General features: G+C 41.5%; 1 protein-coding gene across 3 annotated transcripts in view; it reads right to left on the bottom strand.

The window, feature by feature from the left end:
- The window catches only part of GLI3 (GLI family zinc finger 3), a 273446-nt gene that overhangs the window by 44987 nt on the left and 210866 nt on the right, over positions 1-17593 (bottom strand). The gene's annotated exons all lie outside the window — the stretch shown is intronic.

Here is a 17593-nt window from a genome sequence, read left to right as displayed (position 1 = left end):
AGGAAGGACTGTTAGAACTGTTACAAAATTGAGATTATTTCATTAATTATTCTGAGTTAAGAATGAGTGCCAACCTGTCCCTCCTCTGAACACAGCATATAAGTGGCTTCAAGAAATATCTGTAGTATAAAAGAATTTCTCTCAGGTTTGCGAGGGGCGAAGAGTCCATGTCGTCCAGAACCCAGTGGAAGCCCTGAGTTACCTCTGTAATTCCCCACACCCAGTGGTGTCCACTTCAAATACCTAACCTTCCAGTGCAGGGACTCCCTCTCTCCGGGGCAGCGTTTTGGCCAGCTTTATTGTCAAATCAGGTTTCCTTATATCGAGCCTAAATCTGTTTCCCTGTGGTTTCTGTGCACTGGACCCATGATCTGACATTGAGAACAAGTCAGATCCACCTTCCACAAGACAGCTGACCCACCCTCAAATATTTGAAGGCTGTTATCATGCCCCCCAGCTCTCTCTGCCCACCAGAAACCCTCAAATCTCTCTTCCCTGGTTCTATCAACCACTCTTAACAAGGCATTTTTGGACCTTTTTCTGCTTGATCCAATGACTATAAATGAGTATCTTTAGAACATGGAGTGCTGGGCGAGGTGGTAAACAGTTTGAGCATGATTCTAACATAGTGTACTTGTATTTCTGTACTTGATAATCCCATTAGCAGTTACGTTTGGTGGCAAATCTCAGTGCCTCGCAAAAGTGAATTTATGGTTAATTAAAGGCCCGATGTTTTTATCATAATTTTTAATCTCCTTGGAGCTATTTCAGTGTTTTCATTTTCCAAGATCTTTGAGAACCCTGATTCAGTCATTAACTGGATTTGAAAATTCCTCATAAACAACTCTGATAATTGTACTCCATGACTTCCACCCAGAAACAGACAAATACCAAATTGTTAAGCAAAACAGGGCCAGGGGCAAGCCCAACAGCCTGCTTCTAGAAACAGCTCTGTTGGCCGAGGCGCAGCCCTCCCTTATCATCCATCCAATGACTACATCTCCTAAGTGCTGTTTAACGCAACTATCATTTTCTGTCTTGGCCAAAGTTGCTTATTAAATGTTTTGCTGAAGTCCCAACACATATTTACTGCTTTTTCCTGGCCAACCAGTCTAACAATATTGTCGAAGAAAACATCAGCCCCGTCTAGCATGACGTTTTTCTTGGTGAGCCCAGAGGGTCCCAGCGATTAGTAGTTCATCTTGTAATAAGACAACAAACTTAACAATAAAAATATACTTTCCTCTAGAATTGACTTGACATTCTCCACCTGTGATTGTCAAAATTCATTTTCTTGCCCCCTTTGAAAGTGCAGAACAACATTCACCATCTTCAGTCTCCCAGCACCTCATCCATTTTTTATGATTGTTCAAAAATTTCTGGGGCCAGACCGGTGGCATAGTGGTTATGTCTCCATGCTATGCTTTGGCGGCCTGGGGTTCACAGGTTCAGATGCCAGGCATGGACCTACATACCACTCATCAAGCCGTGCTGTGGCATCATCCCACATACAAAAAATAGAGGAAGATAGGCACAGATGTTAGCTTAGGGACAATCTTCCTCACCAAAAAAGAAAAAAATTTCTGACATTGGTTCATGGTTACATTTGTGAGGAACTTCAGTACTCTGGGATCGGAGAAGCCAATCTGCTCGAAAGTTTTGCCGTTCAGCTGGCCTCTGATCCCCTTTGTTAATCATGATCTTAACCCCCGTTTCAGCTGGACAGGCGTTCTTCTTTGTGTGTCCCCTGCTCTGGACGGGAAGCCTGGAGAACAGGCCTCGTCTGAGTCACTGCTGCACCCTCAGTTCCATGTTTCAAGTGAGTGTTCATTAACATAAACACAAAAGGCAAGAGCAAACTATGAAGTGAGCTGTTCTGCTTTCACTGCCACGTATCTCCTCTAAACCATTAGTTCCAAGGAACGTGCCTCCCTTTGCCCAGATCCCACAGCAGCCCTTTTGTGGTCATCAGCATGCCTCACCAGCCAGTGGACTAGACGCGGGTCAGATAAGTCTATGTCACGCCTCTTTCTTGTCTCCATGGATGTAGTTTCTTTCTATCTTTTGTATGTATGATTTAAAATCTAACTTTATCAAAGAATTCCACTGGGACCCATATTTTTCATACTTTGTGTTTGCTTTCTTAGGTAAGTCACATTGCTCAATCAGAATGGCTTTTTTGAGTGAACCCCAATTCTCTTGCAGTAGTTCCCCCTCCAGAGTCTCCCGTTCTTTATCCAGGCCCTTCAGGAAGCTTGGATGTACCATCTGAGTTGTGCCTCTGTAGCCGATCCTGTGCCTTAAATAAGGCACCAAGGGGCTGTCCTGCAGGCTCCTTCCACCCTAGAGAAGTTTCATCTTTGCCTCTCTCCATTTGAAGGGCCACAGCTTAACCTAGTAAATAACAGTAGGCGTGGGGGGGAGGGAGTGGGGACAGGGGAGGGAGTGGGGACAGAGAACTTGAAGTTTCAAGTTCCAAAAGTTCTGCCTTCTCTCAGATTGTTGTTTCCACCATAAGTTTAACATAATAAATAATACGTATCCTCTCTAAAGCAAAAGACAAATGCATGTTGTGGATGAGTCTATGAGTTTTAGCTTGAGTCAAGATGTTCAGTCCTAGATGGGTGTCTGATTTTCATGTCCATTTTGATAAAGGGGTCTGAAGTTTGTGATGAAGAGTTATATTTACTTTCACTGGTATCCAACTTACAGTAAATATGTAGGGGAAAAAACAAACCTTAGGCAGCTTCCCCTTGCAAGAGTGAAATGGATAGAGAGAGAGAGACAGGGAGAGAGACTGTGTGTGTTGGGGGAAGGGGTGAGGTGGGTGGAGTGGGGGATCGTAGATCACATAAGTTTAATAGCTAAGGAAGTTGAAAGGCCAAACCTTCATTATATGCACCAAGCAGCCATTTAAAATGAGATGACTGTGTATGAATGAACTAACTTGTAGCAAAGCCACTCACTATAGTGGCCTTAAATAAATTTCTTAGTGTTTCTAGACCTCATTGTACTTGGTTTAAAAAAATAAAAAGGCAGGTAGTAGGTAGGTCATTTTTAAGATTCTACAGTTAGAAGTGATCACAACAGTAAATCCAGTGAGGGACCCACAAACTAGCTACTGTGAGAGGACTGTGTTCATTCCTACTGAGCGGAACATGGACTGTATCCCCATCCATCTGAATCACCACTTAGAAATAAAAGTTTGTCAACCTATCAGTCTATTTTATTTGTCTAAGCCCACATGACCTAATGCTTTGAATGTTCAGCCTATGCATTTGTTCAAAACAGTCCTATCCCTTTCGGGGTTAAAATGGTGACAGAGGACGTATGGAGCTATTTGCTGAGAGATGCCTGTGCGCCCATAGATGGCAGTGCCACAAGGCACTCCGTAGAGAAGCACCCAGAGAGCCAGCCTGAGCCTGCAGCCCAGGGAGGCTAGGCAGGGCCCAGGCAAGGAGGTGAGGTGCTGGGGGAGGCAGAATGGTGAGTGCTTCAAAGAGGTTAGTGAAGGTGGAGGTAAGACCACTTGAGCAGGCAGAGCTTAGAAAAGACAGCTTAACACATGCTGTAGCTTTGGCAGTTTCTCAAATAAGTTAAATGCAGAATTACCATATGACCCAGCAATCCCACTCCCAGAAATATATCCAAAAGATTTTAAAATAAGTGTTGAAACAAAACCTTGTACACGAATGTTCATAAGAACACAATAATAACCAACAGGTAGAAACAATCCAAATGCCCATCAACAGATAAAGGGATAAACAAATGTGGAACAGTCATACAGTGGAACATTATTCAGCCATAAAAAGGAATGAAGGACTGACATGCTACAACATGGATGAAACTTGGAAACACTGTGCTAAGTGAAAAAAGCCAGACACAAAAGATCATATATTATATGATTCCATTTATATGAAATGTTCAGAATAGGCAAATAATCCATAGAGAAACAAAGCAGATTAGTGGTTTTCAGGGGCTGTGGAGGAGGAACAAAGAGAAGTGACTGCTTAATGGGTACAGTTTCCTTTTGGAGTGATGAAAATGTTCTGGAACTAGATAGTGGTAATGATTGCACAAAACTGTGATTTTCTAAACGGCACCGAATTGCACACTTTATAATGGTCAAAATGAGTATGCCGACTCTCACCACTTCTATTTAATATAGTGCTGAAAGTCCTAGCCAGAGCAATTAGGCAAGAAAAAGAAAGAAAGAGCATCAAAATTGGAAAGGAAAAAGGAAAACTGTCTCTATTTGCAGATGACATGATTTTATATATAGAAAACCCCAGAGATTCCCCCAAAAAACTATTAGAATTAATAAGCAAATTCAGTAAAGTTTCAGGATACAAAATAACGTACAAAAATCAGTTGTGTTTCTATACACTAACAATGAACTATCTGAAAGAGACATCAATCCCATTTACACAGCATTAAAAACAAAAAAAAGTAGTAATAAATTTAACCAAGGAGGTTAAAGACCTGTACAGTGAAAATTATAAGACTGATGAAAAAAATTGAAGAAGACATAAATAAATGAAAAGATAGTCCATGTTCTCAGATTGGAAGAATTAATATTGTTAAAACATCCATAGTGCCCAAAGTGATCTACAGCTTCAATGCAATCCCTAGCAAAATTCCAATGGCATTTTCCACAAAAATAGAAAAACTTAACTCAAAATGAATTAAAGACTTGAAACTATAAAACTCCTTCAAGTAAACAGAGAAAAATTTCCTTGACACTGGCCTTGGAAATGATTTTTTTGGATATGACACTACAAGCACAGATGATAAAAACAAAACAAAACAAAAGTGGGACTACATCAAACTAAAAAGCTTCTGCACAGCAAGGAAACCATGAACAAAATGAAAAGGCAACCAACAGAATGGGAGAAAATATTTGCAAACCACATATCTGATAAGGAGTTAATATCCAAAATATCTAAAGAAGACATACAACTCAACAGCAAAAAATCAGATAATGTGATTTAAAAGTAGGCAAAGGATTCGAATAGACATTTTTCCACAGAAGACATACAAATGGCCAACAGGTACATGAAAAGGTGCTCAACATCACTAATCATTTGGAAATGCAAATCAAAACCACAATGAGATATCTTTTCACACTGGTTAGAATGGCTATTATCAAAAAGATAAGAGATAAATAAATGTTGGCGAGGATGTGGAGAAAAGGGAACCCTTGTGCACTGTTGGTGGGAATGTAAACTGGTGAAGCCACTATGGAAAACAGTATGGAGGTTCCTCAAAAAATTAAAAATAGAACTACCACATGATCCAGCAAACCCAGTTCTGGGTATATATCCAAAGGAGATGAAATCACTATCTCAAAGAGATATCTGCACTTCCATGTTCATTGCAGCACTATTCACAATAGCTGAGATATGGAAACAACCTAAGTGTGCATCAATAGATGAATGGATAAAGAAAATGTGGTGTGTATGTGTACACGCGATGAAATATTATTTAGCCACAAAAAAAGAAAATCCTGCCATTTGTAACATGGATGAACCTAGAGGGCATTATGCGAAGTGAAATAAGTCAGAGAAAGACAAATACTGTATGATCTCACTTATACGTGGAATCTAAAAAAAATAAATAAATAAAGTCAAACTCATAGAAACAGACAGTGGAATGGTGGTTGCCAGGGGCTGGGGGGTGGGGAAAACGCATAGATGCTCGTCAAAGGGTACAAACTTTCAGTTTTAAGGTGAATAACTTCTGAGAATCTATGTACAGCATAGTGACTATAGTTAATAATGCTGTATTGTATACTTGAAGTTTACTAAGAGAATAGATCTTAAGTGTTCTCACCATGCACACAAAAAGATAACTATGTGAGGTGACAGATGTATTAATTAACTTGACAGTGTTAATTATTTCACAATGTATACGTATATCAAATCATCACGCTGTACACTTTAAATATATACAATTTTATTCATCAATTATACCTCAATAAAGCTAGAAGAAATAAAATAAAGTGGTCAAATGGTAAATTTTATGTTATGTGTATTTTACCAGAATTTTTTTTCATTTAAAAAACAAACAAAAACCCTGCTGCAGCCCAAGGCGTGAACTGGCCAGGCCCCAACCAGGCTCGTCCTTTCATCTGCCCGCCCCTCGGCCAATCTGCGCTGCTCATGCCCGTGCCTTCCTGCCTCGGAGCAGAAAGGACAAACCTAATGAGCTGCAGTGTCGGCATGAAATAAATTACGGCAAGGGAAAAAAAAGAAACAACTTGATGCATGGCTGCAGACCTAAGAGAGGAATGTCCAGCATTGTTTGTGATTATGGATCACATCACGATCTAATAGCAATTTTTATTTAATCAATAATTTCCATGCTGAACAGACAGCCCTGTTACAGAGAATCGACAAGCGGGTACTGATAGCGACAAGCCTCGTTATTAATCTTTCCTCTGCTGGCTTATCAGCCCAACTACTGTAAAAGGCACCACCAAGATGGATTTTAGAAGCCACCTCTCTCCTTTTTCCCCTCTTTTCTTTTTCCCGCTTCCATAACATCACGTAACGTAGACTCTACATTTATTTGAGTAACCTGGGGTTTGAGTGGCATAAAAAGGCAGCTCACATTAAGCAATTTCACAAATCTGTGGGACCTGGACCATCGCTCAGGGTTAGTCATTATAGGCTAATAAATCATACTTTCTCTTTGAGTTGTCAACCGCCAAAAAGCTTTGTACAAACGTTAGCATCTGTAATTCCATAAAGGCTTTTCATCTTGAAATAAGATGCTCTAGACTGATAACAAGAATAATCCCCTCTTGATCAAGAAAAAAAAAAAATCTGCATTTTAGCAATTAAAGCCGCTGCCAGAAGCCAAATGGCTCAGCACTGAGACTTCGGTGGAGTTTATCTCCACTAAACATAAGGAGACTACAGTGAGGGCTGTGTTTTATTTGCAGTTTGACTGCTTTATCTTGTGCTGGGAACTGTGCCGTCTCTCGCCAAGTGGTACAGGAGAGAACTTTCACTACCTCCAGGAAAAGCCACAGGGAAAGCCCGTTCTTCGTGAACCAGGGCTCTCCTGCCTGTCCTGGAGAGAGCTCTCGGCTCTTCAGGACACATAAGGTGTGCAGAGGCACAAAGGTGGCACCCCCAAAAACCACGACGTCCATGAATGTAGAGTGGACGGAGCAGCTGAGACAAGACTGGGCCGGGTGTGTAAAGAGGACGTCCCCAACTCAACCCTGTAAAGCCGAGAGAAGATGGCTGGCATGGTTCTGTTTTCCTGACTAGGAAGACATTTTCAGAACTTGAGATTATGTACTTATAACTAGAAAATAAGGCAAGGCAAACAACAAAACAATGAAAAAAGAAAAATGATAATAATCACAATAAAACCATCACTAACTGGGCCCTAAAAACTTGACTAACACTGGAGCAGGCACCTTCCATATGTCATCACAGATCCTTCTCCCAACAACCTTGATCCCTCTAATTTAAAGAGAGGAAACAGCATCTTAAGACCCTTAAGTAATGAGCCTGGGCCATGCACACACGAGACAGAGGTTCCATGGGCAAAACCAGCCCCCAGGTGCTCAGTCAGCAGCCCAGAAACTTCTGACTGTTCTCTGACTAACATCTACAACATCCACATTAGCTGCAAAAACTGTAATTGTGAAACATCTCCAAACTATCCTCCCAGGTTTTTAAAAATAATTTAAAATAGTCTCCCCTGTGGAGTCTCACTGCCAGCCCTGCCCCACTCTACCCCTGCCCTCTTCAATACATCACACATACAGCTTCCGGGGCTTTGCAACGCTCAGTCCCCATCTTTCTAAAGCTCATGCTGGCTCAAGCCCTTGCTCTCATCAGAAACATTTAATTCTCCTACTCCATCTGGAATGTAAGTCAGACTCCTAGTCTAGCAGTCAGGTTGCCCATGAAAACGGTGCTACTCTGCTCTTTAGCTTACTTCCCATTACCCTCCGCCTTCTAGACACACTTTGGTTCTACCATAAGTGCATTACTTACCACTCTTCAACCCAAAAGCACAGAAAGAATGATTTTGTAATTATATTTCTAACTCAAAGTAGTGTCAAAATTTCCAGCCTTCTATTATATTAGTCACTATCATAGATGAAATTCTCCTATACTTTCTGCATCCATTAAGTTCTTCCTGCTGTCTTTTCCACGTGGAAGCCCCAAGGCGTCCCTGCAATGGCCTTTCCCTATTTAAATCCACCTCCTTTTTCAAGACCACGTTCAAATCCAATCTCCACAAATCCTTTCTCTCATTCCTTCTTCTGCACCTTCACCTTACTTGTTTCGCCACTGCTCTGCCTGTACGTCTGTGGTCCTCCGGATAGCCTGCCCTATATCTGCCTGAACAGCCTGCTCTGTATGTTCCCCTTACTCAAAAGGACAGACGTAAAAGATGAATGTGTCAGGTCTGGTTCCTCCCACCAGCCCCAACCCCAAGTCCACAGATCCGACACGCATGAGGCTTTTTAATTTCAACACTATGCCTGCATTTTGTGTAGCTGCCACCAGGTGGTGAGGATGTATCGTAGAAGGTAAGATCAATAGCCTACACAGGTGAGTGGGCACAACCCAATGAAGGACATGCTCTTTTTTATTTATTTATTTATTTTGTGAGGAAGATCAGCCCTGAGCTAACATCCATGCTAATGCTCCTCTTTTTGCTGAGGAAGACTGGCTCTGAGCTAACATCTATTGCCAATCCTCCTCCTTTTTTTTTTTCCCCAAAGGCCCAGTAGATAGTTGTATGTCATAGTTGCACATCCTTCTAGTTACTGTATGTGGGACTCGGCCTCAGCATGGCCAGAGAAGAGGTGCATCAGTGCGCGCCCAGGATCCGAACCCGGGCCGCCAGTAGCGGAGCGTGCACACTTAACCGCCAAGCCATGGGGCCGGCCCTTCGCTCTTTTTTATTTTGAGGAAAAGTCTCCTCAATCTCTCTGTTCTTCAATTAATTAGGTTTATTAGTACTACTTCTCTTGGATTCTATTCTTTTTTATATTTGAATAATGCTTTAGAGTGTAATTACAAAGCACTTCCATTACATGATCTCATTCTATCCCTACCAACAAAAAACAAATTAAAAAACTCTATGAGGAGAGCAGGATGGATGTTATTCTCTCCACTTTACAGATGAGAAACTGAGGACTGAAGCTGTGGGGTGACTTACTTGAAGTCAGAAACAGTGTTTGGCAGATGCGGGAATAAAAGATAAATCCCCAACACACCATCCAGTGTTCTCTCCACAGCCCCACTCACTGATTAGTGCCAGTTTTACTGGTAATTGGGTGGAGTGAGATGGAGATGGCTTAAGTTTAAGGCCTTGGCCTAGACAGTCTTTTGAGGATATGCCACTTACAGTTCTCTTCTCTTGCCAACATAAATTGTTCTAGAAATAAAAAAAATCCATCTATGGCAGTATTTAGCTAACCTGGGAAAAGCCTAAATGCCTCTGAATCTTTAACAAGTCCTTGCATTCGAAAATTGCTTTCTGTTCCTGGAGCTCTGTTTTATGTCAAAGCAGGAGCCTGATCTCCAGCCCCACTTGCTATGATCTCAGAAGCTGAGGTCTGAGCGACTTCCCTCAGTCTGCAAAAAAACCAATGATGGAATTTCTCCACCAAGACAAAGAGCTTGGCTGGTTATGGGCCTTGCTGAGAACTACTGAGTGTGGTTTTAAAATTAAGTTCCACCAATTTACAGACACACCCACCCCACATACATGCATATGCTCACCACATACACACACACATGCATGCACACATGCACACCACATATATAGCTTTTTGCTAAAGACTATTTAATGAGGTCATCTTTTCTTTTTTTTTTGTGAGGAGATCAGCCCTGTGCTAACATCTGCCAATCCTCCACCTTTTTTTTTTTTTTTTTTTGCTGAGGAAGACTGGCCCTGGGCCAACATCCGTGCCCATCTTCCTCCACCTCACATGGGATGCCACCTCCTGCCAAGCAGTGCACTGGTGCACGCCCAGGATCCGAACTGGTGAACCCCGGGCCACCGCAGCAGAGCACGTGCACTTAACCGTTTGCACCACCAGGCCAGCCCCCATCTTTTCTTTTTAATCTGAACATTCTAAAGTACATTTAAGCAGGAGAAAATTTATCTTTAATCACAAATATACTTTTTTGTTTCTTTTCCCCCACACTGCAAGAGGAAAGATTTGGGGCATAATTGGGGGCAATTTTGCCCCACAGGAGAAATTTGGCAATGTCTGGAGACATTTTTGGCTGTCACAAGAGGGGAGGGGCACTCCTGGTGTCCAGTGGGTGGAGGTCAGCAATGCCGCTAATAGTCCTACAACCAAAGAAGCCTCTGCCGCAGAGTGCCCAGACTGCAGAGCCCTGGTTTAGGGTGACCACTTAGGAGAACTTTCAGAAGGACGTCAGGACAACAGAACACACAGCAGGATGAGGCTCTGAATCTCAACACAGCACGAGCGAGTGCAAGGAAGGATCTGGAGGACGAGGAACAGACCCAGGGACCTCTCCAGTCCTCCTCTCTTAGAGCTTCAGGAACAGGGGGCCTACTCAGCATCTTTATGCAATTATTAATTTCATGGTGACATGCCAACCCAAACACTGCCCAAATACCAACCCAAACCAGGTTTTTATAGGTGACATGTACGGACTTAGCAGCCAGTAAATATCTTTACATTTTTCACTTTTATAAGGAGACTCACTAACATTTTATTGAGTATAATTTTTTAGCTAACTCCCCTAACTGTTGTATGAAGTAAATACTTTCATTATTCTTATTTCACAGAGACGGATGGAATGTGACGTGTCTAGGGTGGGAACCGGGCCTTGAACTCAGGTCTGACAGCTTTGAAATGCACATTGCTCTGTCGTAGGAAAACAGTGGTAAGCCAAAGTATTCTTTCAGATCGGGTGCTATTTCTTCTTATAAAACCATCATCATCATCATCATAATCACCATCCTCATCATCATGCCTCAAAAGTAGATCCCCATGCTTTGCTTTGACCTTCACCATAGTTCCCACCTATTTCCCAGAAGCCTTTCTGGATACCCCTCATGCCCTTTTCCCTCTTCTGAGCCCCTAGAACGTTAACTACTTAATTATGTCTTCATTATGTCCTGCGTCATATTGTTCACTATGCTTTTATGTTTCCTTATCTCCCCTTCCCCAAGAGAAGGACCAGTCCTGGAGGGTCAGGTCTAAGCCAAGCTGGCCATATGCTCACCGCAAAGCTGGGGCAGTGCTCCCAGGCCCTCTTCTGTGAGGAGTTGTTGAGCGCATGGCTGATCTGCTAATGTCAGCTCATACTCTTCCTGATAAACAGGAGGACACATGGTGCCGGCAAGATCTGCTACAGGCAAGTGTATTCCAGCGAGGTACCCCAGCCCAGCCCAAAGCGACCATCATCCCCTCTTGTATAGCATCAGTCCACAGAGAATATTCCAGGGAACCTCACCTGAACTATCATTCAAAAAGCTTTTGATAGGAAAATCCTCTCCAAATGGCAGAAACAGTTGCTTGGACAAAGATTTCGATGAAATATTTCAGGGGGTACGATGAAACATTTCAGGGTGTATACAACAGCTGAACAAATTTAAGAAAGTAACTAATACATTATTCTGTAGCAGTTATACGTTATTCAAAATATTGATTTGTTATTCTTCATTCAAAGGTTAAGTCACATTAGTAAAAAGTAAAATTTAGTAATTCAATAATTACTCAAGTAATTAATATACCACCTCCTAGAAAAATTAACCACAATTATCCAGAAGGCATTTAATCTCCAGGGTTGGAAAAGACCCTGGGAAAGAGGTGGCAAGTACCTGCATCCTCTAGAACCCCACTTGGGGGCTGAGGTCATACCTGACTGCGCCCTCCCACCACCTCACCGGCTGAAAGTGGGGGAGAGCTAAGCACAGCACCCCAGGTGGCTGCCAGCCAATACGCTGGCACTTGAGATGAAACCTGTTGGCCATCCCTATCCGAAGGACTATCCAACTCAAATTCTTCACTTGCTTTTACTAAAACCCAAGTTCAAGAAGGGGCAATGTCTTGGCCAAGTCCCATCCATTAGACCCACACTGGGGAAGAACAGAGTCTCTGGCTTCGGTCAAGTACATGTCTCAGCTCAGCAAGAATGAATATAAAATAAGCCTCAGAGCTAACACACAGAAGCCACAAACCCAACAGTGCCCCCCTCGCCTCCCCCACTCAACCCTGCAACAAACAAATAATGAAACAAAGAGAAACAAGTAACCTGGTTGAGCCCCCCTGTCTGTTTCTCATTAGGCCTCCAGCAGCACGTGATCGCTCTTTGGCCTTGGACGTTGGAGATGGCGTTTATTTTCACAGCTGTTTCACAGTATGATAAGTGAGAAAATAACATTCTAAAGGGTCAAATGGTTCCAGGGAGTCATCCCGAGGGTCAGGGCAGAGATGGGGCTGCCACTCAGAATTCCCCTGGCCCTGGGAGGCTTTCTGTGGTGGACCACACAGCCCTCCACGTCCCCGACTCAGTCTGATCTCCTGAGTGTCTTTATGAGAACAATTTCTGTAGGTGCAACTTAGTAACTTTAAAAAGAACGTGACCCTTGAGGCACAATTGTCAAAGGATGGCTTTGAAGTTGGTGGTTCTTAGTCTACATTTTACATGCAATATTTCCAAATAATTAGAGTAACTAAATTAACTAGCAACTCCATGTAGGGAAAATAAGATCAAAATCCGCACTCATTCGTTTAGGTTTTATGTGCACACAAAACTAATTTCTGCCTCATATCTGAGACCCTAACATATCTTAAACTCAATTTTCTCTTAGGTAAGGATACATAATGCAACTTTAGCAAAGGGATCAAAACTAGATGGAAAACATTTAAAATGCAAATTTAGGATCATGGTATTAATATGAAAATAATGTCCTCACCACATCCTAACTCTTCCCCGTGTTTCTACGGATGCATCAATTCTTCACAGATTAGATGTGCTTTCTTTATATCTTAATCTCTATGATATTAAAAAGAAAGCCCTTCCTTTTCATGCCGCCGATGTATAGAATTTGTTTTCAAATGACCGCAAAGGTGATTATAACTGTATTCTTCTGATAAAGGAAACTTCAGCAGGCTTCTAGACATCAAAATTTGCAGCATATGAAAGCCATTTAAAATCCAAGTAGGTGGTTAATCACTCTACAAAAAGGTGAATTTTTGACACCATGCTTAAAAGATACAAATGGAGGAGAACAGTGACTTCAATGCCACCCAGTTGAAGCTGGGCTAATCGCAACACCACTCAACGTTCTCTGCTGTTCGGCCCCAGTGGCAAGAGACAACAGCTCCCACAGTGTAGCTGCCAAGGCCCTCTCAGCAGGACCATTCTGCTGGGGATGGGGTGGGGAATAAAACTGTTAAAAAAATAATTTGACTTTTTAAAGACCTTTGGAAAGAATATTATACGTGTTATTTCTTAAACAGAAAGAGGATTGGATTGTTGAAATAGAGGGGAAGGAATTGTAGGGATCCAGCAAACAGATGGACATAGGTATGGCGATTAGACTGATCCCAGCAGTGATGTTTTCAAGCACCACTAGCCACTTGGCAGTGGAGACCCACACTGAGGTGCACATACACAATGTCATCAGACACGAAGTGTGCAGGTTTCAGAGAACCGGAGACTGACTTATTTTGCATGCTGAGCATATTTCAGATGCCTCCACCATCCAAGAGCCAAAGGTGGAACTGACTTCTAGGACACAATTAATACAAGAGGGAAATGGGTCTTCGGGAGGATTGGAAGCCTCTCTCATTGGTGTGAGAAGCCAGGCTAGAAGACAGAATTGGAGTTGTTTTACATCATAACAAAAGCTAAACCAAAAAAAACAAAGCAAAACAGAAGCAGAAACACTTTGAGAACCAATATTCTATAGCTTTCAGAAACAGATTTAAATTTAAGATTAATTTCCTTTGTAATGTAAACTGAAGGGAAAATGTGGACTTTTCAACTTATTTTGAGATATTAGAACATGTGCTTTCAGATGTCAAGAGGAGAGAAAGCGCCTGCATTTTGACAAATCCATAATAAATTCAGTCTTAATCAAATGTACTTGAACTTTTGTATTATATATCCCTCTTATTCTCTTGTTCCCTTCTATTTTAACTGACACCAAGAAAGGGACAAAGTACAACAAAAACCTGGTTAATGAAAAGATACATCTATCTTCTTAGCTTCTGGGTGTAGAAGTTAATTCATGATAAATTTAATACTAGCTTGAGAGTAACTAAGCCCAGCTATAATTATCTTGCTGGGAAGAGAAATTAAGTAAACATCCCAGTGATAAAGACCCCACAACCTAAAATAAACACACCATCGGAGAAGGACAGGGGCTTGAAATAAAGGAGAAGAGAAGGAAAAGGCAATATTTAGCCCATCTATTCGGACAGTAACGGGACGAGGTAATCTTTCCATGAGAACATGTAGCGCATTACACGGGAAATGAGACTACCTGGCGGGCAAAGTCAGCGGAGTCCCTAATTCTCCTCTTCAACTTTGTGATTTGCTAATGTGAAACACATGTCTCCCTTCTGCACCAAGTTCAAATGACTCTGGAATTCCAGCCGTGCAGCTCAGCGACTGAACCAGAACAACGGGAGAACTTGTCAGGATTTAAGAGCTTTCAGCAAAGCCCTTCAGTTGCAGCCAGCACCCTATTCCACGGAAGGATATCAATTATAGATAGTGACTTGCTTTAGCGGGCAGTCAGAACTGTCAGACACGAGATAGACAACCATGAAGAATCATGAATCTTTCTATTAACTGTAAGAGGGGGAAAAAGAATGGGTCATGGCTATAAATAAGGCAGAGCATCAGAATGGTTTAACACCTTGCCTCTTGGTTGTATGTAGCATGAAAATTCAACTAATTCACAAAATGCCCTCTCTCCAAGGCAAGTCACAGGAACGGAAACAGTTAATGCTTCCCTCTGTCCCTAAAAAAGTGGTTTTTGCAACTGGTATGTTTTCTACCCGCCACCAAAGTAATTAGGTGGACTTGAAGTAGCTATTCATTCAATCAACAAAAAAATAAAGCGCCTATTCTACACCAGGCCACAGTTAATAACACCAGATACCCCCTTGACTATGAAGGTGCTTTTATGTCCTGCAAAGTGAAATCAATTTAAATGTACAAATTTGGAATTTCCATACTTCAGACAATGAGTAAATAGGTGGAAAACAAGTGATATAAACTAGTATTGTTATTTATGTTGTTGTAAATTATAATTTTCAATTCACTTAATTAAGTTTATATATTCATATGATTTATCGCAGACTAAAATTAATATCATAAAGGTAATATATTGGATCTTCTAATGCTGACATGAATTTCTTCTAGCTTATTAGGAATTTTTAAAAATTCCACTGTATATGTGTGCACTCACATTTTTTAAAGATAGTTTTGGTAAAACAGACAACATGGTGGTCATTTAGTTGGTAGTTTAAGCAGCCTCACCTTAAAACGACTTAGATCTCTCCATTAAAACATCATCACTACCTAAAACCCTTTGCCACTAAGATTAAATACGAAAACCTGCAATATTCACCATCTTTCAAAAGCTTTCACATTAAGTAGACAGCGAAAAGTTCAAATTACCACAAGCCAAAAAACTTGACCTCAAACCTGGCCTCCAACGAGGAGAACACTTCATTTTGAACGTAGACTTAGGATGAGCTCCTATTTCACCCCTCATTTGATAACGGCTGGACCATACTCACAGCACTCCCTGGAAACTACGATGACGTATCCACAGACAAGGCATCATGAGACGGCGTTCTCTCTCAGAGGGGCATTTTAAGAAGCAAGCAGCACTGCCAACATCTCATTTACGATGGCAGCTCTTACACAAACAGTTCTCCTCATTTATGTTGTTCGCTTGTTAGATCACTAAGGGTATTCCTGGCATACTCTACTCTGTGGGAATATTTCCCTACATTAAAAGAAAAATTCCAAACTGTTCTTTCCCCCTTAGTATTACAATGTCTGTGGTTTCCATTAAAACAGTCAGTAAGAATAAACGGCCATTAAGTCAGGCTTGGCTTAAAAATAACCCTTGCATCAAATTAAAGAGAAAGAATCAAATGAAGTTCATGGAAAAATCTGGAAATATACCTTAATTAAAAACATTTGACTTTCTATAGTTTCTTGCTGTGCTAAGAAATCTGTAATTCTTCCTATACAATTACAAGAAGACACGATTAAAAAAGAAACGGAGGGGAGAAAAAAACTCTGCTGATGTCATGTTAAATCGTCAAAACAGTCTGCATATAACAGATCTCAAAACCTAGAAAACCATATATTTAACACTCATGTAACTGCAGTGTGTGGAGTATATTACATGGAATGGGCCACTTCAAAAGCTCGTCAGCCTATGAAACATGTGGGATGTGTAAGGAATTTTATAATTTTAGTGTTTAAATGGAGGAGAATTATCAAGAAATATGGATCATGTAAAAATAAAAAGTTATTATAAAAGAAAAGAGAATGGAGTAAGTGTGTGTGTGTTCACACGCATGGGTGTCTGTAGGGGACTAGGGGTGACAATCACAACAAACGCTGCTCTGTCAGATTTTCCATCACATTAAAAGCTTAGGAAAACAGCCGTAGTTAGCAAACCATCCTTAATGCCTTAATACGCCCCTGTGCTTCTGCACAGAAGCATGTGAGCCTACATCTTTTTATTCTTGATTATCTAAATGTCTCTCCATCTCAGTTGCTCCTGGTCCCATTTGCTAGGGAGACTCCATTGGCCTGAGAGAAAGTGCCAAATAAAATGAAGCACAGGTAAAGGAAATACGGCGAATCAGGTGGGGGGTTGGGGGGGTGCATTATTCAAAATAATTCACAGGGGAGTGAGGGAAAGACTTCTGAACCTTATGGTAGGAGACGGTGTGGTTCTCAATCTGACCACGCTGCAGTTTTCAAAAATATACATCATTAAACACATTTGAAAATACCTATCACTTTTTCCATGAAACTATTAGCCCCACAAGGGTTGGCCTCCAGTCAAGAAATTGTGCTAATGGTTAGTTCAAGCACCTACCCATCTCACATAGAGCACTAATTGCTGCGTAAAATAATGGCAGATTCCTTAGAGGGGAGGGTTTGGGAGAAAAAGGTAGAACGGAAAAAAGGAATCTCCCACCTCTACAATTTTTTCTGTTGTTACTGGGTCTTGGAAAGGAGAATCAAACTTGGTTAAAAGGTTAACAATAATTCATGTCTAGCTTACTATTACTCAATAACCATCAAAGTCGCTAACTCAAAATAGTGTTTTCTGGCTTACAGGATCAGAGTCATTACACTTTCTATTGAAGACTTTATTGAATTTTACACTAAGCTTTAGCTGACTGAACAGGTCAAGCACCACGGCTCAGAGTTTTCTTTATTCTCAGAAAGTCATAAAGTCCCCTCCAGTTTGCACCGCTGGCAGCTAAGAAACTTGACTCAGCACAGGGTCAGGGAAGCTGACCCTGCAGGAAAGGTCACGGAGTTGTAAAGCCCAGGTCCCAGGCCCCTTCACTTAC

Source organism: Ceratotherium simum, chromosome 1, assembly GCF_057802395.1.
Source record: "Ceratotherium simum simum isolate JZ-2026a chromosome 1, ASM5780239v1, whole genome shotgun sequence".
Lineage (NCBI taxonomy): Eukaryota > Metazoa > Chordata > Mammalia > Perissodactyla > Rhinocerotidae > Ceratotherium > Ceratotherium simum.
Note: the sequence above shows the minus strand (reverse complement) of the source record. Positions and strands in the feature narration are given on the sequence as shown.